The sequence below is a fragment of the Anser brachyrhynchus genome (genome assembly GCF_964034855.1).
Source record: "Anser brachyrhynchus genome assembly, chromosome: 8".
NCBI lineage: Eukaryota > Metazoa > Chordata > Aves > Anseriformes > Anatidae > Anser > Anser brachyrhynchus.
In genome coordinates this window covers 11132882-11154047 of record NC_137702.1, presented here as the reverse complement: position 1 = coordinate 11154047, position 21166 = coordinate 11132882, and the positions used below count along the sequence as shown (strand labels likewise).

The 21166-nt window shown below is 42.6% G+C and overlaps 1 protein-coding gene across 15 annotated transcripts in view; it reads left to right on the top strand.

The window, feature by feature from the left end:
- The window catches only part of ST3GAL3 (ST3 beta-galactoside alpha-2,3-sialyltransferase 3), a 180758-nt gene that overhangs the window by 88079 nt on the left and 71513 nt on the right, over positions 1–21166 (top strand). The gene's annotated exons all lie outside the window — the stretch shown is intronic.

Genomic DNA, 21166 nt, shown 5'->3' with positions numbered 1-21166 from the left:
CTGGAACTTCAGTGCAATCTTGCAGGCAGTAAATAACAAAGACTTTAACAGGAAAAGAGAACCCAAACACTTCGTGTTCTGGGTTGGCTTGTATGAATCAGCAAGTCCTGCATCTGCGTTGCTAAATAACAAGACATGATTGCTAAATGTGACCCAAATAGTATACCCATGTAGAGGCATAACCCGTGGGATTCTGCTCCAGAATTGTTGTACGGACAGCATCAAGCTGCCCCCTCTTCACATAGCTGAGCCCTGAGCTGGGACTTTCTCTTTTTAGTATTATTACAGTAATGTGCTTCTTTCTCCTCTTGTTTACACTTGTGTTGCTCCTTTTAGTCTCTTGTAAAACTGCTGTTAAGTTCACCCTTCTCATTTGTCGTGCTTCCAGTGACAAGATCTTTCTCCTTTCACTAACTCTCTTCCACTATATTAAATTCAGGCTTGTTGGCCTGACAGTTGCTGCCAACCACTTAATTGTTAGCTTAGTTAAACACAAAATCTCTTTCTCTTTCCAAGCAAATCTGGGAACATTCTGACAGCTCATACAAGCTGTTTGCAAGTCTGTAGTGGATTTAATTGCACAAAGGAAATATTGGATGATACTTTCCTGTAAAAATATTCAGAATTGTTTAATCTTTGTCTCTGGGTACCTGAGACTAGGGGAAAAAAGCAAGATAAGGCAGAATGTCGCTCATATGTCTGGCAGGAGGAAAGGAAAGTGGGTTTGAATCGCATAGTCTCTTTGCCAAATGTTGCCACGAATTACCCTGTGAGTTTGAATGGGATAAGTTTGAGCGACGTGTTACGGAGTGCGTGCACAACGCGAGAAATGGTGGAGGTGAACCTGGCTTTGGAAGGAGGAGCTCATCTGTGGGTGTTGTGCCGGAGCTAGCAGCCCTCGTGGGTTATTTTATTCTCTCTGACATGTCTGTGCTGCTCTTGGGATGAAGCTTTTACCTCCTCATGGCGTGCCACAGTGCCTGCTTGCAAGGTTGTCTTGGCAGGAGCCTGAGGTCCTTGCACAATGTTGTGTTATATCATGTGGATGTGCTGAAAGGTCTCTGACCTCAAGGTAAGTTAGAACACCCATTGTTTATATGCCGTATTGCTCAGTTGTGCTCAGTAATTGGAGGAAGGTGAGGTCTACCTAGCGCGTGGCTGTCCTGAAAGACAACTCAGTGTATTGTGAAAGAGTAAAACCACACTTTATTAACGAATAATAGAAATGTACGGTGATGATAGAAGTCATTGTAAAGTGATCATGTTACTAATAGAGGTTGTAAATGTTAAGAATTATCCTTGTGAAGTTTCTAAATGTTGACTCCTTTACTGCTTTTATTATTTCATTTTACAGTTTTCATTTTCAGATGCTTTGAATTATGCCGCTGATGAGGAAGGAAGAGTACTTGTGTTTAGGTACACAGACGACTGGCAAAGCATTTTGCCCACAGGCAAGGAGAAGAGGTTTTTTCCTGGCCTGTGTTGATTATGTCTTCTAGTCTTCAGTCCTCTAGTTTGGAACTAGTCAGAAAACCTAATAAAGGGAATGATTGTAAGGTGCTAATTTAGAGTGTTTTTTCAGCGTTTGCTGCAGTGCCTTCCAATACCGTGTGAGTTCAACTGTTGCAGCTCTGAATTTAATGTCTTGGTTTCTTCACCTGCAGTGAGAGGTAATTTAACACCACCACCACCCCAAAAAAAAACAAAAAAAAACACCCAACACAGTAGCTATACCTGTAGCTTGGTATCTGGAAGACCAAAGGGGAAGTTGGAATAATTCAATTGCAATCGTAAGAGCTCTGCCTGCGGGGAATTGTGCTGCAGAAGAGTGTAGGTTTCTTTTCATGTGTTTCTGAAGGAGCATATTTCCTGCAGGTGCCGTAGGGAAGCCAGGTGAGGTGTCAGAGCAGTAATCAAAATGCACGTCACACTCTTGCAAGCACTAGGAATTAAGTAAAAAAAATAAGCGTTAGCACAACTATATGACAACAGTATATTTAACAGTCCATTGCTACTTTGGTAAAGTTCCACAGTGTCTAAGATGCTTATTAAAAGCGCATCCATTACAGCTTATACTTCAAAAAGCAGACAAATGAAAAAATCTTACATATATACAGTGGGGCTGAGCAACTCATTAAAGAGTTGAACATTGAAAATTCTGGGTTTTGTGTGCATGGATCCACAACTTCAATGCAATATTAATGCTAGTTTTTAAAATTTATTTAAGAAGAGAAGGAAGAATGTGACCAGCAAAGACATGACTCAGTAATTCTTTGCTGTCTACCTGATGCTTTAAAGTGCTCTAGCATTAATGTACTAAGAAAAATGAGCAGAAAATATTTTCAAAGCAAATGATTCATAATAGGAAACTTCTATATTTTTTAAATTGAAATATACCTGCACTGTTTGAGCTCTGGTTTCTTTTGCAGTCAATTTGAAGCCTTTGACTATAAACCAGCATTTCCAAAATTTGGTCTACATTCATGGTTTAGGTACCTTAAAGCCTGATTTTTAGATATATGTGCTATAAAGCCGTAAAAGCTGAACATATTCAATACCTCTGAAATCTAGGACAAGGTTTTTTAGACTTACTTTACTTAAATTGACTTAGAAAACTGAGCTCTAAGAACCATATTTTGAGAATGTTGACCTCAGTCATGGAAAGTTCCTAACGCCCAAATTTTCATGTGGAGATGGAAAAGCACCTTTCATGCTGCCTGTCCCTTTGAATAATGTAACATGGTAATGGTTGAACTGTTCTGATAAAACTTATCACAAAATCCTTTCTGAGTCAGTCTCATCATAGGACTACTCTCAAGATAATAGTTGAAGAAAGTTATAGAGGACTTACGAATAAATGTTACAGGGACAGTGCCTGCTTCATAAACAGGCGAGGGATTAGCTTCAGCTTTTCTTCCTCCTTCGTTTGGATGGGGAAAGATAATGAAATAAGGACTAAGCAGACCAAGGTGCTTCCACAAGATGATAACGGGAGGAAGAATCTCAAGAAGATAACGGGACGTGCTCTTGGAGTGGCTGCTGGAAAGGGGCAGATACTTGGAGGAAGGGCAAATCCATGTCCCGCGAATTACAGAAGCAGCAGCAGTTTGCGGGCTTGCCAGCCTTTGTTAAATCATTGAGATGTGGTTGTGTTGTCAGGAACCTTGGCTTTGTGACAAGGTTTCTCTCTGGGAATGTTACAGTCCTAAGGGAGTTACCCACTTTTTGGACGTCTATAAGCTCTTTCATGCCTGGGGGGCTCTGGCCTCAAAGACATTTTTGGATTCAGGCTTGGATAGTACTTCTAGAGAATAAAACCTGCCATCTAGCTGCCAATGTTACCCAAGTGCTGGCTGCTAATTCTTTTCTCCAGTCTCTTGCTTTATACGTTTTGTCACATCAGCTGGCTCCATGCTGAAACGATGTAGAAACAAAACCTCAGGTCAGATAAACAGAAGTCCGTATTGTTCCCACGGTGTGCCTGCATTCAGGAAATGTCCTGCTCTGCTGGCCAAAATGGCTCGTGGGCACAAATTATGAAACCAGATCACGTGTCTGAGCTGCAGCATTTACAGTTTTCTGAACACTCTACCACTCTCTAGATGTTTTGTAAGGTTGTTGGGAGCTACGACTTATAGAGGAATTGACGGGTTGTTGAATTATTAATTTGACTTGAGGACAAAAGTGAAGCAGCTTTCCTGTTTTTGCTCATTATTAGTGTTCCCTGTGCAGTTGCACTGTTTCTGTAGTTTGTCAGAAGACTGATGAAGAATAGCTTAAAAAAAAAAAAACATTAGGGAGAAATTGTCATTTTTACTATCTGTTTCCTTTACAACCCAACTTAACGGTTTATAGCGATGCTTGTTCGACGTGCTGGGCCTTTTTGTTCTTTTAATCTCTGCTCTGTTGCTGTCCTTTTGTCTTTGCCTGCAGCAGCCCTGCTGGCTGTGTTGTAATCCTGAGTCTCCTGACACTGTTCCCAGGTGTGCAGCAGTGCTCGGATCGTGATTTATTTATCAGTTCTTCTACTTCTTCTCTTAAACTGTGGAGGCATTAAATTGTGTGGGTAGACATTGAGCATTTATAACCTTAGGAGACCTTTGAATACAAATACTGAAACTCACTGTTTCCTGTGTTAGATTATTTCTTTCTGGTCCTCAGCATCAACTGAACAGAGCAATCCCCTGCTTTCCCTATACCTGTTCTGCAGGAGACATCAAATTTGTATGGGCACCTTCATTTCAGAATAAGATTCCAGGGATTTGCACTTAAATACGTGCCTTGATTGGTTAAATTACTTCCGTGTGTTTTAAGACAGGTAAATATGCACATTAGCAAACGGATGACGTTAATGCTCGCAGGTTTCCAGTTGTGTTGAGTGGCAAATTAAAGCAGTGATTTCCAGAGGATGAAACCCCGTAGTTATATGTGTTAATCCAATTTTCATGAGCTCTCAGTGGTCAAGCATTAGCTCAGTGGAATAGCAACTGGTATTGATCAAATTAAATGCCATTCTTCCGTTTTGTAGTCTTATCATTTGGTTAGGCTGGTTGAGGTCAGCAAGAATTATGACATTTGTATAAAGTGGAGTTTTAGCAGACCCTTGTTTTTGAGGTTTGACCTAGGTAGGATTTGAGCTCTTGTAATTTGAGTGTTCCTTGCTCTGTGGGGAGAAGGATCGAAGCATCACGGCCTGCTGGAGGTGGGTGAGGACCTCTGGAGATGGGCCAGTCCAACGCCCTGCTCAAAGGAGGGTCGCCTGGAGCAGGGTACTCAGGGCTGCGCTCTGCTGGGTTTGAATATCTCCGTAGATGAAGACTCCACAGCCTGTCTGGGCAGCCTGTCCTGGTGTTTGACTGCACTCACAAGGAAAAAAATTCTAATTTTAAATGGAATTTTTTGTATTTAATTCTTTTTCCCCGCTGCCTCTTATTCTGCACATCGGTCACCACTGAGAAGAGCCTGTCTCTGCCACCTTTACTCCCCCACCAGGTATTTATGCACATCGGTAAGAGCCCCCTGATCCTCCTCTGCTCGAGGCCGAACAACCCCAGCCCTCTCAGCCTGTCCCATGGCAGATGCTCCAATCCCTTAATCACCTTAGTGCGCTGGACTCGCTCCAGTGTGTCCCCGTGCCTCTTGTAGCAGGGGATCCCCAGCAGGATCCCCCCTTTGCCTTTCCACAAGGGTGTGATGCTGCCTCGCCTGCCTTCTGCTGCTTGTCCACCAGCACCCCCATCTTTTCCTGCCTTACCGCCTCTGCTCCATCTCAGAGATGCCTTGTGCAGACAGGAAGGAGGTGGAGGACAGACTGTATCTAATTCAAACCTCAGCTCTTGTCTGTGTTGTGGGTTTGTAAATCTGCCCTCCTGTCTTTTCGCTTTCAAGCCCTGTACACTTAAGAGTCGACTTCAGAACAGTAAAATCTCTGTGAAGCAGAGGCTCTGGTCTCTCTCACTGCTACACTAATGAGCACTAAATTACCCGTCCTGAACTGTGTACATCTAGGAATTTTAAAGAGGCTTAAGAATGTAATGATTGAGCTGCTAACCAAAATGTGCAATCTCTCATTAAAATCAGACTTTCAGCTGCAGTAATAGAAGGAGCAAATGTATTACCTAAACTTGCAAAGGGAAATTGAGAAACCGCAACACAATAAACTTGCTTACCAGGAAAACTCTTTCAAAGGAAAATTAAACATTGCCTTCTAAACATTTAGATGACCAATGTCTGACACGAAGCAGCACAGCTCCTGTAACTGAAGATCATGCAGCGTGAACTGATTAACGTATGAACCTATGTATATAGTATGGGCAGAAATTTCACAACGTATTGCCCCTTTCTTTTCTGCGACTTCCTGTTACATCACTCGTGACATTTTCCTTATATTCCTTTATATTTGCTTTTCCTACATTGACAGGTACTTTTTTACTCATCGCTTACTCCTTTGCTTCTTTTGTCTGCCACCGGGTCTGCCCCCTGCTAGCCCCACAGCGTGCTCCTGTTCTGGCAGCTGCAAGAAACGTGGGACCAGGCTGACCCCTCTTGTGTTACAAGTGGATTCTCCCTTCGGTTTTATACTCTTCCTAGTGAAACTGCTCAAACCACCCTCCACGGCCACAGAGATAAATCCTTCACTGTTATTTGTGACTTGTTCTCTTTGGTATTTGTTGCCCAGAGCCTCACTGCTCTAACAGCGAGACTAACAGGCCAGTTCCCCACCCCTTTGCACCATAAGCATGTCTTCTCCACTGGCCTTTTCCTGGACATGCCGTTCTTCCCAGCTGTGACCCTTGTTCTCTGTTTCATAAGTGCGTCTTGCCTTCTCCTCATCTGGGAGAGCAAATTCTGGCAAGAAGTCTGTGCTGCGGAGGTGTGGTACGGCAGGAGCGGTGCTGGTGCAGTAATGCTTTGGTGAATATCATCAGATCAAGAGGAACTGCAGCGTGTAGGCAGCACTTCAGGCAGTGTCTGGAGGTGAGCTGACGTGTAACTTTGCAGAAGGGTGGAAGAAGCAGTGTGATAGCTGGTTGCTTAAAACTGATCGTCTTTTAGGTTTTTCCAGCCAACGGCCTTTAGCGGCATCAAGCTGGTTCTTCTCAAGTTGTTGTTTAGCCTTTTGTCTCCTCTCTTGTTCTCTTGTGGCAGCAGATCTTCACCAGGCCCTTCAGAAGCTTTTTTACACCCAACTCCAGCAAGCTTCCTCTAGGAGAGCCACACAGCTCAGCCTTTGGTCCTCTGCTCTTCCTCTTTTAATCCTTGCTAGGAGGAGGGAGCCACAGAGAAGACCTGCATGTCTGCACACCTCCTTCAGACCTTCTTCCAGTCTACTCCAAGATAAAATCTGAGCCTGTCTCTCTAGGAAGGATGGATTCTGTACAGGCAAAAATATGACGTGTAGTTTGCCGAAGAAATACAATAGGTATATGTAACTTAGTGAATGGCAGAGAAAAACTAAATTCCAGTAGTATTAACCCTTCGCAGCTCTCAGTAGACTGTTTCAAACTGTTCTAGCTTATAGGCTTTACTGAGGCAGGATTTGAATAAGGTATGCATAATCTTATATTAATGCAAGTAACAATACAACTACAGTTACATTAAAAATATATGTATTCTGCTTAAAGGCATTGATTTTCAAGCTGATTGGGGTGGGGAAGGAAATGCGTCTCTGGTCAGTTTATTCCACCGTGGTTTAGTACAGAGTTGTTTTACTTTTGTAGGAGGTATGTTGCTGGTTTGTGTTTTAGGTGGGATTGCTGATCTGATCTGGTGTAGCCTCGGTGCTTGATGTAATAAATGTCCTTCTGTTTCGTGACTGAGTAAAAACATGTGTGGCTGCACACATCTTATTCATACCATTTTTCAAAACCTGCTAGCTAATCTAATCTCGGTTAATTGGTTGAATGATTTCAGTGTCTACCAGAGGGAATTTGTCAACACTTCCCACACAAGACTGGGTCTGAAGTCAGTATTGCTGCATCAAAGTGTGCACGTTACTGTACTTCCTGCAGGCCGGCAAAGACAACACATGCATGAGTGTGCAAGGCAAATCTGCACAGAAAATGCAATGGGAACGTGTCTGTGTAGTCACCTACTCTTGTGCTGTTGTGCTGAGGCTGGAATTGCTCTGGCCAGGGTTGCAGTAGCACTGCTCTTCTTCCTGTGCCTGACTTGTCCCCATGCCAGCTCTTTGACAGCTGCAGGACATTGCTACAGAGGCCGTTTTCTTGTGGCTAGCTCTATTCCCACGCTAGCTAGTGGGTAAAGAGGAGTAATGTGGCTGTTTGTCACTTGTGGCGGGATGGACCTCATCTCCCGATGAAATATGTCATCTTGAAAGTGTTTCACTCCTTTTGTGCAGCTGCTGAGAACATTGGCTGGCTCAAGAGAGCAAGAGAAGATCTCCCTGAAGCAGCTGATAGCTGTCCCTTCTTGCCGAGGGCAGCCTGTGGGCTTCATTTTCTGCAGACTGGAAGCCCAGACCACTGCCTGAGCATGCCACGTTGTCTGTGCTTGTGCACTGTTTCCCAGAAAGCAGCTGGGACCCCGTTGTACTTGTATGGCCCTTCAGTTCCCTATAAATGCTTAATTTCTGGTGCTCCTGTAGGTTTCAAGGTACCTAGGGCTGTCTATGGAAGGCTGTCCTGGGTGAGTGCAGGGAGAGGGCAGGCTCTTATAATGTGATGGGAGACGGACGGGTCTTAAAAGCTGCCAAGTGCTCTGCCAGGCCGTGTGTCCCTGCTGCTGGCTGAGGGGAAGGAATTGAGCAGAGGGAGATCTGATCTTCTGTGCTGGGTCTTCTGGGTGAGCTGAGCTCAACTCTCCCTTAATATTTACTACAGGAAAAGAAGGGGGGTGAAAACGCTGCTACGGTCTTTCTGCATAACCTGTTTCTTACGTGCATCCAAAAAAAAAAAAAACCCATGGTTCACTTCTTTGTGCATCAGGTAATATACCTGGGCAACTCCTTGCCAAGGAATGTGGCGGCTGCAAAGCGTCTGCAGGGATTCTGGGGGAGTCTGGGCAAATATTTGGAGGAGAGCTCCGTGGCTGGGAGGGAAGGGGGGACTGCTGATTAGACAAACCACATCAAGCTCAGGAAATCCGCTGAGCTGAAAAGGTTTGAAAGCTGTGTGAAAGTTAGGGAGGAAATATTTTATCTCTTTGCCCTTTTCTTACTTTACCTTGGACATTCATTTGTGGCCATTTTTAGAAAAGAGATTTTGAACTCTGATCTGACCCTCTGCAGGCTCGCTTGCATCCTAAGGTAGGATTTTCCTTACTGCTGCACAAACAAGTTAATGAATTCTTCAAATATCCCAAGATACAAGTCAAGCAACGCTTTTTTTTTCCCTCTCTCCTTCAGAGATGCAGTAATTATAATTACCAGCAAAGCACATATCTCTGATCCCCAGCCTCTGTTCTGGGGTCAGTTTTGGTGGTTAATGCTAGCACAGTTTAGCGCCTAGAGCTCGCTGCCATCTCAGAGCCCAGGAAATGCCCGCGATCACTTGGTGTGCATGTGTGACAGTAAGCCAAACAGGCAAAGTTTGTTTAGGCTTGTGTTTTGCAGCATGAAACACGCTCTTGATACCCAAAGGAGAAATAAGTAGTCATTGAATGAAAGCTCACACTAGCTCTTATGGACTAGCCAAGGCTGTGCTAGCAACGGGCATGTTTGGAAGCTTTTTGTTGATAGTACTGCATATCTGCCTCCTCTTATTTCAACTAGAGCTGCTCTTGTATTTTCCCTCCTAATTCCTGTTCTCAGTACAGGTGATTCTAATCCCTGTCACCGGGGGCTCCATTTTTCAGAAAGTTGGCTGATAAAAGCTGGCAGGAGCGGACCTGCTTTGGTGCCTCTGAAGCTCGGTATCACCAGAGGGGTGTCCATTTGATTCGCTTCACAACTGGCTACAATACTAAAAGGAAAACCCTTGCTGCAAAGCATAGGTCATGCTGTAGCTGTGGAATAATATGCACTGGGAATATTCAGAAGTAATCAGTAGACGATAAGCATGGTGACATGAGTGACCCGATTTGCTCAGAAGACATGTAGCTATGCACTTTCTGTTGAATTCAACAAAGTGCTGATTGTCTCTGAAAAAATTCTTCGGTCATTTGGACGCTTAGGTTGAGACAGCGATGTTTACATAGCATTGACGTGAGAATCTGCAGGTTTTGTAATTAGGGTGCTCGTGAACTTTACTGCCAAGTACACTTCGTCTGTAGCTGGGTAAAAGCGAGATGTCCCGTAGAAAGGAACGGCGTGATTCAGGCGGGCCGAGCGTGAGCGCTACGGAGGTGAATAATGTGGGATGATATTGTAATGTTTGCTTGTGCCGTGGCTGTCTGTTTTGAGTCTGTTTGAACGTTTGCCCAAAGAGCACCCATAAATACTTGTGGGAAGTTTTCGGCCCACAGCGTTGCTATTTTGCTGCCTAATGAAAATCTGCTTCTTCTCCTGTCATCAAGATCAAGGGCTACTCAGCTAAAGTAGTCCTTCAACTTCTCTGTTTAGACAGGGAAATTTAAGAGTGTCCTGAATTAGATGGGCTTGTCTGCTTCAACATTTTTTTTTAAACACTATCTTCCACTAATACGGGGAAATTGATTTTAGAGAAGTAACCTTTTGGGAAGGATTTGGAAAGGCAGTCAAAATGTGCTCTGGGATTTTATTACAGCTTTGAATGATAAATTATTATTTTTAAGGATTGTTTTTTGGTAGCTTGTACCATAGCTTTCTTGTTATTTCTTATATTGTACTTCAGTAAGTTCAAATGGGTGACTAAGTGTTGGTTGATTTATGGGAGGGTAAAAGTACTTAAGATGATAAGACATTGGAAATAGCTGGTGATTGAGATTACTCACTATTTATATTACGGTCTCCGTTTTCATTTGCCATTGCATTCCAAAACTTTCACTTTTTAGGCTGTGAATTTTCATTACTTTTTCCATTTTTTCTTACAAGGGTGATTGTTTTCTTAAAAGTAAGATTGCACGAGAACAAGATGACTGCAATTTGTCATTGTAAGGGCGAGATTTCTTGCAGTGTGATGTTGAACATGTCCAATCCCAAAATGTCTGGAGTGCAAACTTTAATATCTTTATGGAATTAGTTTTAAAACTTTCAAGAAGTGGAATAAAACCACGAAAACCTTCTCTGACAGATATAAATCGTAAGTAATTGTTTGTGGAGCCTTTGAATACTGTAATGGTTGTGCAGGCCATCGAAGTGGTTAGACAAACATAGGTGGGCAAAGAGAAGAATGAGAAAATAAAACAGAAATGGATGATGCCAAGAACATACAGTGAATAGGCTGAATTCCAGGCTAAGGCAGAGAGCGTGTTACTTCTTTTGTGGCTCCACCATGGATCCATGGAGATGCTGGGTTACGAGGTCACTCTGTGCTTTGTTCCACCCTCCCTTTCCCCCACTCACGGGGGCTATAGAAATCCCCTGGGTGGGGCAGGATTTCTGTGTCAGCCAGCCCTGCTGCCAACTGAGACTTGTTGAAGTTGGGTAGCCTGGGGGGCAGTCACCGGGAGAGCATTAACCATAGCGGTGAACACTGTGGCTTTCAAAGGCTGACCATAGTTCACACAATTAAATGTTACTACTGGGGAAAAAAGTAGTGGTTTGGTAAAGTTCATTGCTTTTTGTAATGTTCGGGGGTGAATACAAATGACTACTCTGAATATGCCTGCAGTATTTTTTCAGTTTAGAACTTGGGATCGCTCAGACTGCATTTTGTCCATGTGCTATAGCTCCGTTTGATAACAGTCAAAACACGTGTAATTTTAACTTTCACCATTATGTCTTGTTTTCTTTCCCACAGCTGTAGGAAAAGTGCTTTCTTTATCAAGGGTATTGAAAGAGAAAACATTTTGTATGGTTTTTTTATCCCCTCATCTTCACCATAACCATTTCCTTTAGTAGCTAATAATATTTAGTATTTATTTCGGTGACTTTCATAAATCTCAAATGCATAAACCAGCAGCATCCTTTTTTGCTACTGGCTTGTCTTGTGGGAACTTGTTGAAATGGAGTATCTCATCGAAAAACTCCATTCCTGGAATGAGGAGCTCTGTTGTGCCGTTCTTCAGGTGGTGCAGTAAGAAAAATGGGGAGAGTCTTTTTGCTTTGATTAGCAAACGAAGGAGGATATCTGGTCTTCTGAAAGATTTACAGCTTTTGGGAGAGCAGGCTTTAAAGGACTTACCTTGTGCTTAAGGTATACATCAAGCCTCTGAGCAGAGCCCTGTGAACAAGTTACTGCCGTGGTCGTTGCAGTCTGTTCTAGTGCACCTTGAATTTTGGGTTGGGACGGCAACAGAGCATGGGGTCCTCCTCAAGAGGACGCTGGCTGGAAGGATCCTTATTTTTTTCACCTGTGTTGCAAGTAGGATGGGAGAGGTGAGCGCGGTTCAGACTTCCTTTCTTTGTCAGAGTAATCAAGTGGCACCTCCAGCCTCTTCTTCCCTGCCAAATGTTTGGTTCAAACCAGACTCCTTGTGGGATGATGAAGTGAGGATATAGCTGTCTGTGCTGTCTACTGTTCGCGGTTTTCTCCGCTGCACTTGCTCCTTTAGTCAATAAATCCTTCCATTTTTGTCAGGTGGCCTCTTGCATGGAAACTTTCTGCAGAGTGCAGTCCCCGTGCCTTATCTCTGGAAGCAGTACTCAGAAAGATTTTTTACAAGCTCAGTGCCTTAGCCTTGTTTTGTTAAAAATTCTTGTTTATTTGTAAAACCATGGGACCAAAGGAGAGAGGCTTATATTAAGCAGTGCTGATATTATCTGGAAGATTTTAATGCATGTTGCTTTACTGATAACTCTCAGGCTCAGAGCTGGAATTAATAAGGCGAGGAGAAAGAGAATTACACGAAGCTGGGTGCAGGGTCTGCATCTCCCACATCAATCATCCTCTCCAGCTAGAGGGACCTGCTGCCACTGGCACCTGGGGGGCTCCTCATGTCCCCTCTGAACACACTGCTTTCCCTTGGGGTGCACGTTTTGGTATTTTTCATCTAGGTTCCTAGTCAGAGCCTGTGAGATGCAAAAATCCTTGGAGGCTGGAGGAGGCAAAAACCTCTGCCTGAACTTGAAATAGGAACAACTCTGCCACCAGTTCATCCTGTGGTAGGACGTGAAGTCTGCTGTGCAGCAGAGGAACAGCAACACATCTGGAATTTTTCATGCTGGGATTGATATGGATCTCATTAATGGCTTTGTAATTTATCTGTAGCTGTGTGTCACTTAGTGATGTTACTCTGATATTAGCGATCTTTTATGTACATGGTACAAATTCACATCAGTTGGGTGCTGGATTCTTTTCTGTGTACCTTGTAGTTGGCACCTAAAGCTGTATTATCCCTGTTTCACTTGACAGAAGAAAAAAAAAAAAGCTTGTTCTCTGATCAGATGAATTACAGTTCTTTAACTACTAAGCAAGCTTGGAAATCACTGTTTCTTGAACAACTTCATACAAGAAGGAGCTTGCCAAGGTAAATTGTTTAGGCGTTAGGAATTTGTGCAATGGAGATCATTTCCCCCCTCTCGCTGTTCTTTTAGTTAGGATGTCCATCTTCTGAACGGTGCAAATTATGATGTGGATTCTAACCGCAAAGCCTTGTCCAGTTTCAAAGTTATGAGAGAACTGCTTGCCCAGCGTCTCCCATGAGTTTAGTCCCTTCTTATTTTCACTGCAGACCTCTTTTAAGATCTTCCTTGTTTCTAGTTCATATCTTCCTGCTTTCTCAATGAAACCATAGACTTGATTTGCTATTGTCATTGCTGTGTCAGTTTTTTATGTCAAACCCAGATTGTGGTGACTAAAAAAAAAAAACAAACTTGAAAATAAAATGTGCCAGAAAAATAATCTACGCAACATCACAATGGGCTATCCATGTGATCGTCTTTGAGCATCAATTTCTGTAGCATACAATGAAGCTGAACAATTTACTTTATTCTTGTCTTTCTTTCTTTGCATTTAATTATCTGACTGTCTTGTGCTGTGAGCAACTAACGGTGCAGTAGCTTCTATGGACTTTTTTCCCACTTTTATTGTTTTGCTTTAGTTTCTAGTTTGTGTCTGAAAGAAGGCTTGGTCTTTGTGTGTGTTTTCATGGGGAGGCTTTCTCTGTACCACTGTAAAGTCACCATTGGAGTTGCAGTGACAAGAACTGCAACCTACAAATTTTCAGTAATGATGAGTCAGGACAGCAAATGCGTGCAGTTTGGAAATAATTATTTCATATTTTTCCTCAAGTTTCTGAGTCTCTGTCAATTATCAAGGTCTCACTTCCTTTTTTTCTTTTTTTTTTTAAACAAGGAACTAGGTCCTGTAAAACTTTTCAGACTATTGTAGTATATGTAATGAAGTCAGAAGAGCTGATAACACCTCTGTTAATGCCATGGTGTGTACTTTGCAGCAAATTAATATTTTCCACATCATCTTAATAGGAGATATGTCTAAGTTCTTCAGTGTCATTAATGATTCTGGAAGAACGTAAGCCTTAAAAAATTAAGTCTGTTCTCACTCAGAACAACCCTTCTGTTTCAAGAATGATGCCTGAAACATTGACCAACTTCTACCAACATCCTCACTCTAGTATGATTTATGCAGGGAATTTTTACACCAAGGAGATTTTGGACCTGGAAAAAAGCAATATGCTAGAGGTGAAGGCCTTCAGGAACCAAGTGAATTACCAAGTCCAGTCCTCTGCCTGCACGGACACCAAATCATACAACTGTGCTAAACTCTGGCCAACTGATAGAGCTGCTGGTTGGCATCTTCTGTGTGAGCTGAGTCTTTCTGTTAGGGGGAAGAACTGCATCCTTTCTGCCATCCTTTCTGCTTCACTCCTCATCTCTTTTTTTTTTTTTTCTTTGCACAGAAGGCTTTGAAAGCTCAAGCAGAAGTTAGTCTGCTTTCGCTCACCTTCATCATGTTTCCAAATACCATGTAATCTCTTGTATTTGGCTCAGTGCTCCCTAAGAGGCCTTGAGCACCCCACCTGGCTTTTGGTAGGCAAAACTAGCTGTAATTCAATCTTGCGTCTTTGACAATAGCACATGAAAAACAAACTATGATGCTAGAAGACTGGTTCTTAAACTAACATTATTCTGCCCTGTCTAGCAGTCAGCTTTTCACCCCTTACCTGATTGTGTCTTGGTATTAGAGGGTTCTGTGAACAATGACAGGTTTTCCACGTTGTCTTACATGCTGCACCATGAGGCAGGTCAGGACAAATTTTCTGCCTTGTCTCAATTTTAGAGGTTTTTTTTTTTTTTTCTCCCTAAAAGGAAGCCAAACTTTAAGTGAAGCCTCTTGTTATTTTTGTGCGTACATGTGGTTTTTGTCCGAAGTGTTTGGAGAATCAGTAGCAAAGCCCAAGGATTTGGTTAGAGTGGGCAAACTGCTTTCTTTTGTTTTTTTAATATATACAGTTTATCTCAAAATTTTCCAGTCTCCTTAATCATTATTGCCATTCTATAGAGACCTTCTAGGTAAGCTGGTCAGGACACAGACCGTTAGCAGGGGAGACTGAGCTGATATTAAATCAGGCTTTGATTTTGTGCCTTGGTGGTGCGTAAGCACAAGATATTAATGACTGCAGAAAGGTTAAACTTTACGTGTCTTCCTGTTTATCACAAAGGTACAGGGTACAAACAGAAAGCAGTCTTGGCAGGCAGCAGGCTTGCAAAATCCATGTGCTGCTTATCTAAAGCTGTTTGTACTGAAATTTGATTGCTGTATATGAAGGTAAATACTTCAGAGTCCCAGGGAGTCTGAAGGGTAGTTCTTGATTCCCCACTACAGCAGGCTGTGGCTTGGGTGCTTTGACACCTCCTAGCAACATTTAGCCCAGTGTAGAAACAATTTCAAAAGTAGTAGAGCTGTTCAGAGCTCCAAAAGAGCATTTAATTTTTGCTCTTATGAGTAGGCACAGTTAGGACTGACCCATTCTTAACAGATGCAAATAAAACAATAAAATAAGAATCTAATGTAGCTGGGTGGGTTCTGTAACTCATGTCCAGGCAATAGATTTCAACGTGTGATAATCCCAAGCACAAGAAACCTTTTTCTAATGTTTAATTTGTTTCCTTTACCACATTTTAAGCCCAGGGCTCCTACTTCTATTCACCAGGGATCTGGAGGTACTACCTTTCTCTTTTGCAGCAGCCTTGTAATATTTAAGGGCTTATCATGTCCTCTTTCAATTTTCTCTTCTCTAGACTAAACAAATTCATTTCTTTCTAGTTTTCCTCAGGGATCATGTTTTCTAGACCTTAGATCTTTTTCAGAGCTCTCCTACAGCCTGTTTCCAGTTTGTTCATGTTTTTTTGAATGAGGCCCAGAACTGGGCACAGTCCTTGAGCTGATGCTTTCTGATCCTGAATATAGTGGAACACTTAACGGGTTTTACAGCTGTGATAGTTACATTTTTCAGCCATGATAGGATGTTTATCTTTCTGCAGTAATATGGCAATGTTCTCTGTACGAACCACAGCACGGAGGATGGAGGCCCTTTAAGATATGCTGGAGCAGCTGGTCTTGCTCTAAATAGAGCTGCAAACAGGCAATGGGAAAATGCCTGCACTGATGGGTTTAAATAACCTGCTAGGTGATGGGGAGCAACGAGGGCAAGATGACTGATGCTCCAGAGTGCCTGAAAAGGTACAGAGCAGCCGTCCCTAGGAGGAGGCAGGGATAACAGGGCGCTGCTCCACGGCCTGCTGCTGGGAGGAGAGTTTTGTTCAGTGGATTTGACCTACTCCAGCTGCTGTGGCATTTACTGTCCCTTCTTGTCATGGGGAAAGACCAAGGCTTATGCTCCACGATCTTTCTTGCAGAGCTGCAAAGGGGTGAGTGATTACCCCAGCCCCGTGATGGTCAAACCCATTTGGCAGAGTTGCTAGGACAGAACAAAGCAATGCAGTGTTACTCCACGGGATAATTCAGGGCCATCCCAAGGGAGAATTGCAGTTCAGGACTTTTCAGATTGAAAGAGACAACAGTAGGTACACTCAGGATCTTAGTCATTGCTGGCATAGGAGAAGATGGGTGGGGATCACTGGCTCAGTCTCTTGTGGAAAAAAAGTACGAGGGGTCTCAAGTGACAGTGGTAGGTGACACTGTGGCCATTCTTCAGGACTCAGTTGTCTTTTCCATATTGTCTAATTTATTTTAGACTGTTTCTACAGTTTAAGATCAACTTAATTTTTAGCCTGGTCTCTACTGCTGAAGACTTCTCTTCTTGTAATCATCCATTTTTGGCTCGTTTATTTGCTGGTTTAGGAAAAGAAGTGTTGTATGGTTGTAGGATGGGGTTAATCCTTATTAATGCGGTTTCTTAAATTTTTCAGCTGCTTGAGGAATCTTTGAGCTGCTTGGATCTCTGACAGAGGATTAATGTCAATAAGAAATGTGAAATCAGGACATCACAAGCCTCCTCATTCCCTAGACTATCAAGCCAAGCTGCTCCCCAGAGAAGGGAGAAAAGGGAGAGAACATACACCTAGGTCTCAGTAGGGAAAAAGGAAAAGGTTAGTTTAGATTTTATCTCTGTACTTCTATAAATCTCTCAGAGCTGATTATTCAGTGCTAGAGTGCTTTGGTTTGTATTTCAGCCATTTTATTAATAAAGTTAGTAGATTTTGTATCTTCTGTCTAACCATGGATGCTTTTAAGCATAAGCAAACAAAAGAATGTAGAAATCCTGCCGGCACAAATAAGTTAATTTTTTTTGTCTTTAAAACCAAAACAAAACACAAACCTCACGTTGAAGGCTGTCCGTGTCCTTTTACAAATGTAATGTGCAGGTTATATACAATATTAGGTTGTAGTGCAGGGTTTTTTTTCCTTCATCTTGCAGTTTCCATGTGCTGATGATCCCTAACTAAAGAAGAAACAAAAGGCAAGGATGTTTAAAGGAGGAGAGGAAAAAAATACATGAAACATCTGAACACCTCCTATTGTATGGAAGGAAACAGTTGAAAAATAAACCCACAGTGGAGCTTAGTGGCTGCCCACCTGCTTTTTCCTACTTTCGTGATTTCTAGAAACATGGCACCATCCTTTCTGATTTTTCAGGGACTTAGCCATGTCTTCCTTCCTCCATGTTATAGCCAAAGACTATCAGTGGTTGTATTTATTTTACTTTCTCTGGTCTAGCTTATTCCCTTCTACACGTTCATGTATTTAATTGCTCCGAAAACAGCTCTGAGAGTAGGGGACAGATTATAGCTGAGATTAAATGTCTGAAATTGTTCAATAGCTATTTTGGTAGAGAAGGTGCTAGTCTGGGATTTGTCTGATACCTTGGGAAGTTAGCCCAATGTTGAATCCTTCTGTGCACATCGAAGAGGAACATGGTGGGTGCTAGATTATCATCACCTGTGTAGAATTTGCAGGATGGATCAGACAGACTAGTTCATCCCTCAAGCTAGAAGTGTTTTGGGGCCACAGCTCTTCTTACTTGTCAGGAAGAAAACAATTGGAAACATTTATTTTTTTTTCGCCGAAGTTGGAATCCCCTAGGTGCAAATATATATCACGCTTTCTTGTGTATATAGGTTCCTGTTTAAGAATAGTTTCCTGGCAGTACACTTCCTTTTGCAGTACGCTGTGACAGAGATTGTTCCAATGTCTTTCCACAAGGAATGCAAAGTTCAGAGCTGGGAGGGATTTGAGTTGTACCCAGTAATTATCATAGCTATTCAGATGTCCTTTGCTGTTTTACTGGTGTATGTCACTCAAAGTAGAGATTTAAGATGCTTGGCATTTGCCTCCCAAATCATGCAGCTCAGAGCTGTGTGCCACAAGCACCCAAATTCCTCATCTTTTCATGGCTGCCATGCTGTGAGATTGCACTATGTCTTCTTTTCTGGGATTTGAGGTGGTGTAGAGAGCAAGGGCTTGAAATTTGAGTTTGAAAAATGGAATCTCTTGCTTTCCTTGGTGTTTGCCTGTGAAGCACAAGCCAATTTCAGTTCTGAAGCTGTGACTGGTGAGGCTAACCCGCCTTTTAGGTAGCAATGTGGGTAACTCGGGTAAAATGCAGCATCCCATGTGTAAGCTGCTCAGCAGATAGGAAAACTTAACATCGTTCAGAGACCTTTACTTTTTCTGTTTGACAAACTCCCACGCATTCCTTGGAATGTATTTTAGGTGCTTTGCAGAGAGCATTCCCAGGGACTGTTTGAGGCATATCCTGATATTTCCTGAGGGGTCCTAGAATATGCCAGACGCGCTCCAGAGCTGAGACAGAGCAGCCATGCTCCTGGAGAGGTTTGGCAGACAGCATTTCCCTGTCACTGCTGGACATCGGTTCTGGCCTGCTCTGATTTATTGAGGTGGCAGCGTGCTTTTCATAGATCACGGGCTTTATGGCAGTCATGATCTCTTAATGTTTCCAGAACGGAATTACCTTTAAGATTTATGGGAACTAAATATCGTTTAATTTGCTCTTTTTTGCCCCGTATGGATATAATATTTTCCTCAAAACTGTTCCTTTCCCTTCTTAAAGGAAGCAAAAGTGTGAATTAAAAGTCTGTTTCCCTGGCTCCTTGTACAAGAGTGTTAAATATTACTGAGTAACGGTTGGTGTCCTGAGGCTGTTGCATTTTTTTCTATAAAATTTTCTTTTTTACTTGTAGAAAATGCAATAATAAGGCCATTGGCTACTTCACCCTTCTCTTTAGGCACCTCTTCTGTCTACTGATCATCATGTACAGAAGGGACACCAGAGAGGCATCAGCTCCGGCCTGCTACTGCTTCACTGGCTTTTGAGGACTTCCCTGGGGAGTCCCAGTAGGATCTGGCCTTCCTCCTGGCTTTACCAGGCACCTTGTAAGGGGGGATCTGTGTTCGTGAGAGACACTACTGCACCTCATACTACTGTAAATTGCCTTTCCCTGGTGTATGACTTGCAAATAGCCCAGTTAATTCCATCTGGAAATAATGCTAACTTCTGAGTCAGGTCTGACGTTACAGCCTGCACCTTTTTTTCTTGTGAAGTACTTTTGAATAGGTGAACTGAAGTGGCTAACTTGTTTGTTTGTTTTTTATATATCTTTTATTACGCTGTGCTACTTTGAAGAATTATTGTAGGGAATTCTCTTGATTCTTGAGAGGAGAATAAAACCTGCTCCTACGCACCGGGGTTTTTCCTGAAGATTGCGTACCACAGCTGTAACCAGAGTAGCTTGGTGACCTAACAAACCAGCCCAAAGCTGATGGTGACCCCCAGGCAGTGCCATCATCCTTTGCTGAGGCTGCTGCGTGGGGAAAATGGGGAGCCATTCCATGGCACCTGCCTGCTGCCATTATTTCAAGTGGTAGCTGTAAAGGAGGAGCTGCGAGCATCTGTGCTGTAGCCATTTGGGTTCCAAAAGCTCTTGAATTGTGTAAGAATCTTGCAAAGGTTCCTCCTGTTGATATTGGAAGGAGGTGGACATGATTCCTGGGAGAGACCCAGCAGTGTAACACAATACTTACATTTCAGTGCACCAAGATGCTTGAAAAGTCACCAGTACAAACATAAAGCTAATTTGTCAAGTTATTGAAGTTCTTAGGATATTTTCGGGGTTTTATTGTATCCTCTTTGCTTGTTGTAGTTGGTCTTAATAGTCCTGTAGGTTGGGTTTTTTTGTTTGTTTGTTTTTTACTTAAGACCTTCAGAAGCTCTAATGTATCTAACACATCTTCCCTACTTTTTCCTAGATAAAGTTATATAGATCCTTTCATATCCTCACTCTTCTTTGGGCTCTGGAAAAACATTCCTTTCTTTCTAGAACAGCCACATAATCTGTGCATCCTGTTTTTATGGTTATAGATTGATTATCTTATTAAAGATTGCATGAGTGGATGTGAAGCAGTATGCATGGGTGAGTTTGAGTCTTCTATTCTTGATTTGTTAAATACTCTTGGTCTCTCTCTTCCCCGTTCCTAAAGACTTCTGAAACCTCAGGTTTACTGTGTGTCTGTGATTGGACAGACAATATTGCAGTTTATAATTCAGAGTTAATTCCATCATTTCTTCACTGTGCTGCTGTCTGAAATTGTGTGTACATGGTAGTGGCGTAGTGTAGATGAGTTTATCTTAAATCAGGTAGCTCAGGTCCAAGAAGTTACCTGATATACAACCCGAGGGGGCAGGGTGAAACCATACACATCGATGGGTACATCAAGCCCACTGCCGGGTTCTAGATCAGCCAGGCTGTGCCTCTTTCAGGTAAGTGTACATCTTGTGGTGTGGCTGTAGCGGAGATGTACTCAGTGACTCTGAACGTGGAGTACATTCCTTTCTTCATCTCTGTAGCACAGCATACTTGATACTGGTCCAGAACATCCCTGCTACTGTTCTGGTATGATTGAATGAACAGATTTCTGATGGTATTAACACATTTGCTAGCAGTGATCAGTACATTCAGAAGTGGTCCAATGTGGAAGTTAGTATTTCGGTAGTGTTTTTTGTCAAGTGCTAATTGTTTCCTTCTCTCTGGCCACTTTACTAATTGTTTCTAGAAGGGACAAGTTTTGGTAGCTGCTGGGTTTTTCTGTTGAGGGTATAATTAAGATAATGTATTCCCATACTGACATGGTTAAGAAGGACTAGTTCCCTCTTTTGTAAGTGATTTTGGATAGATCACAACTGT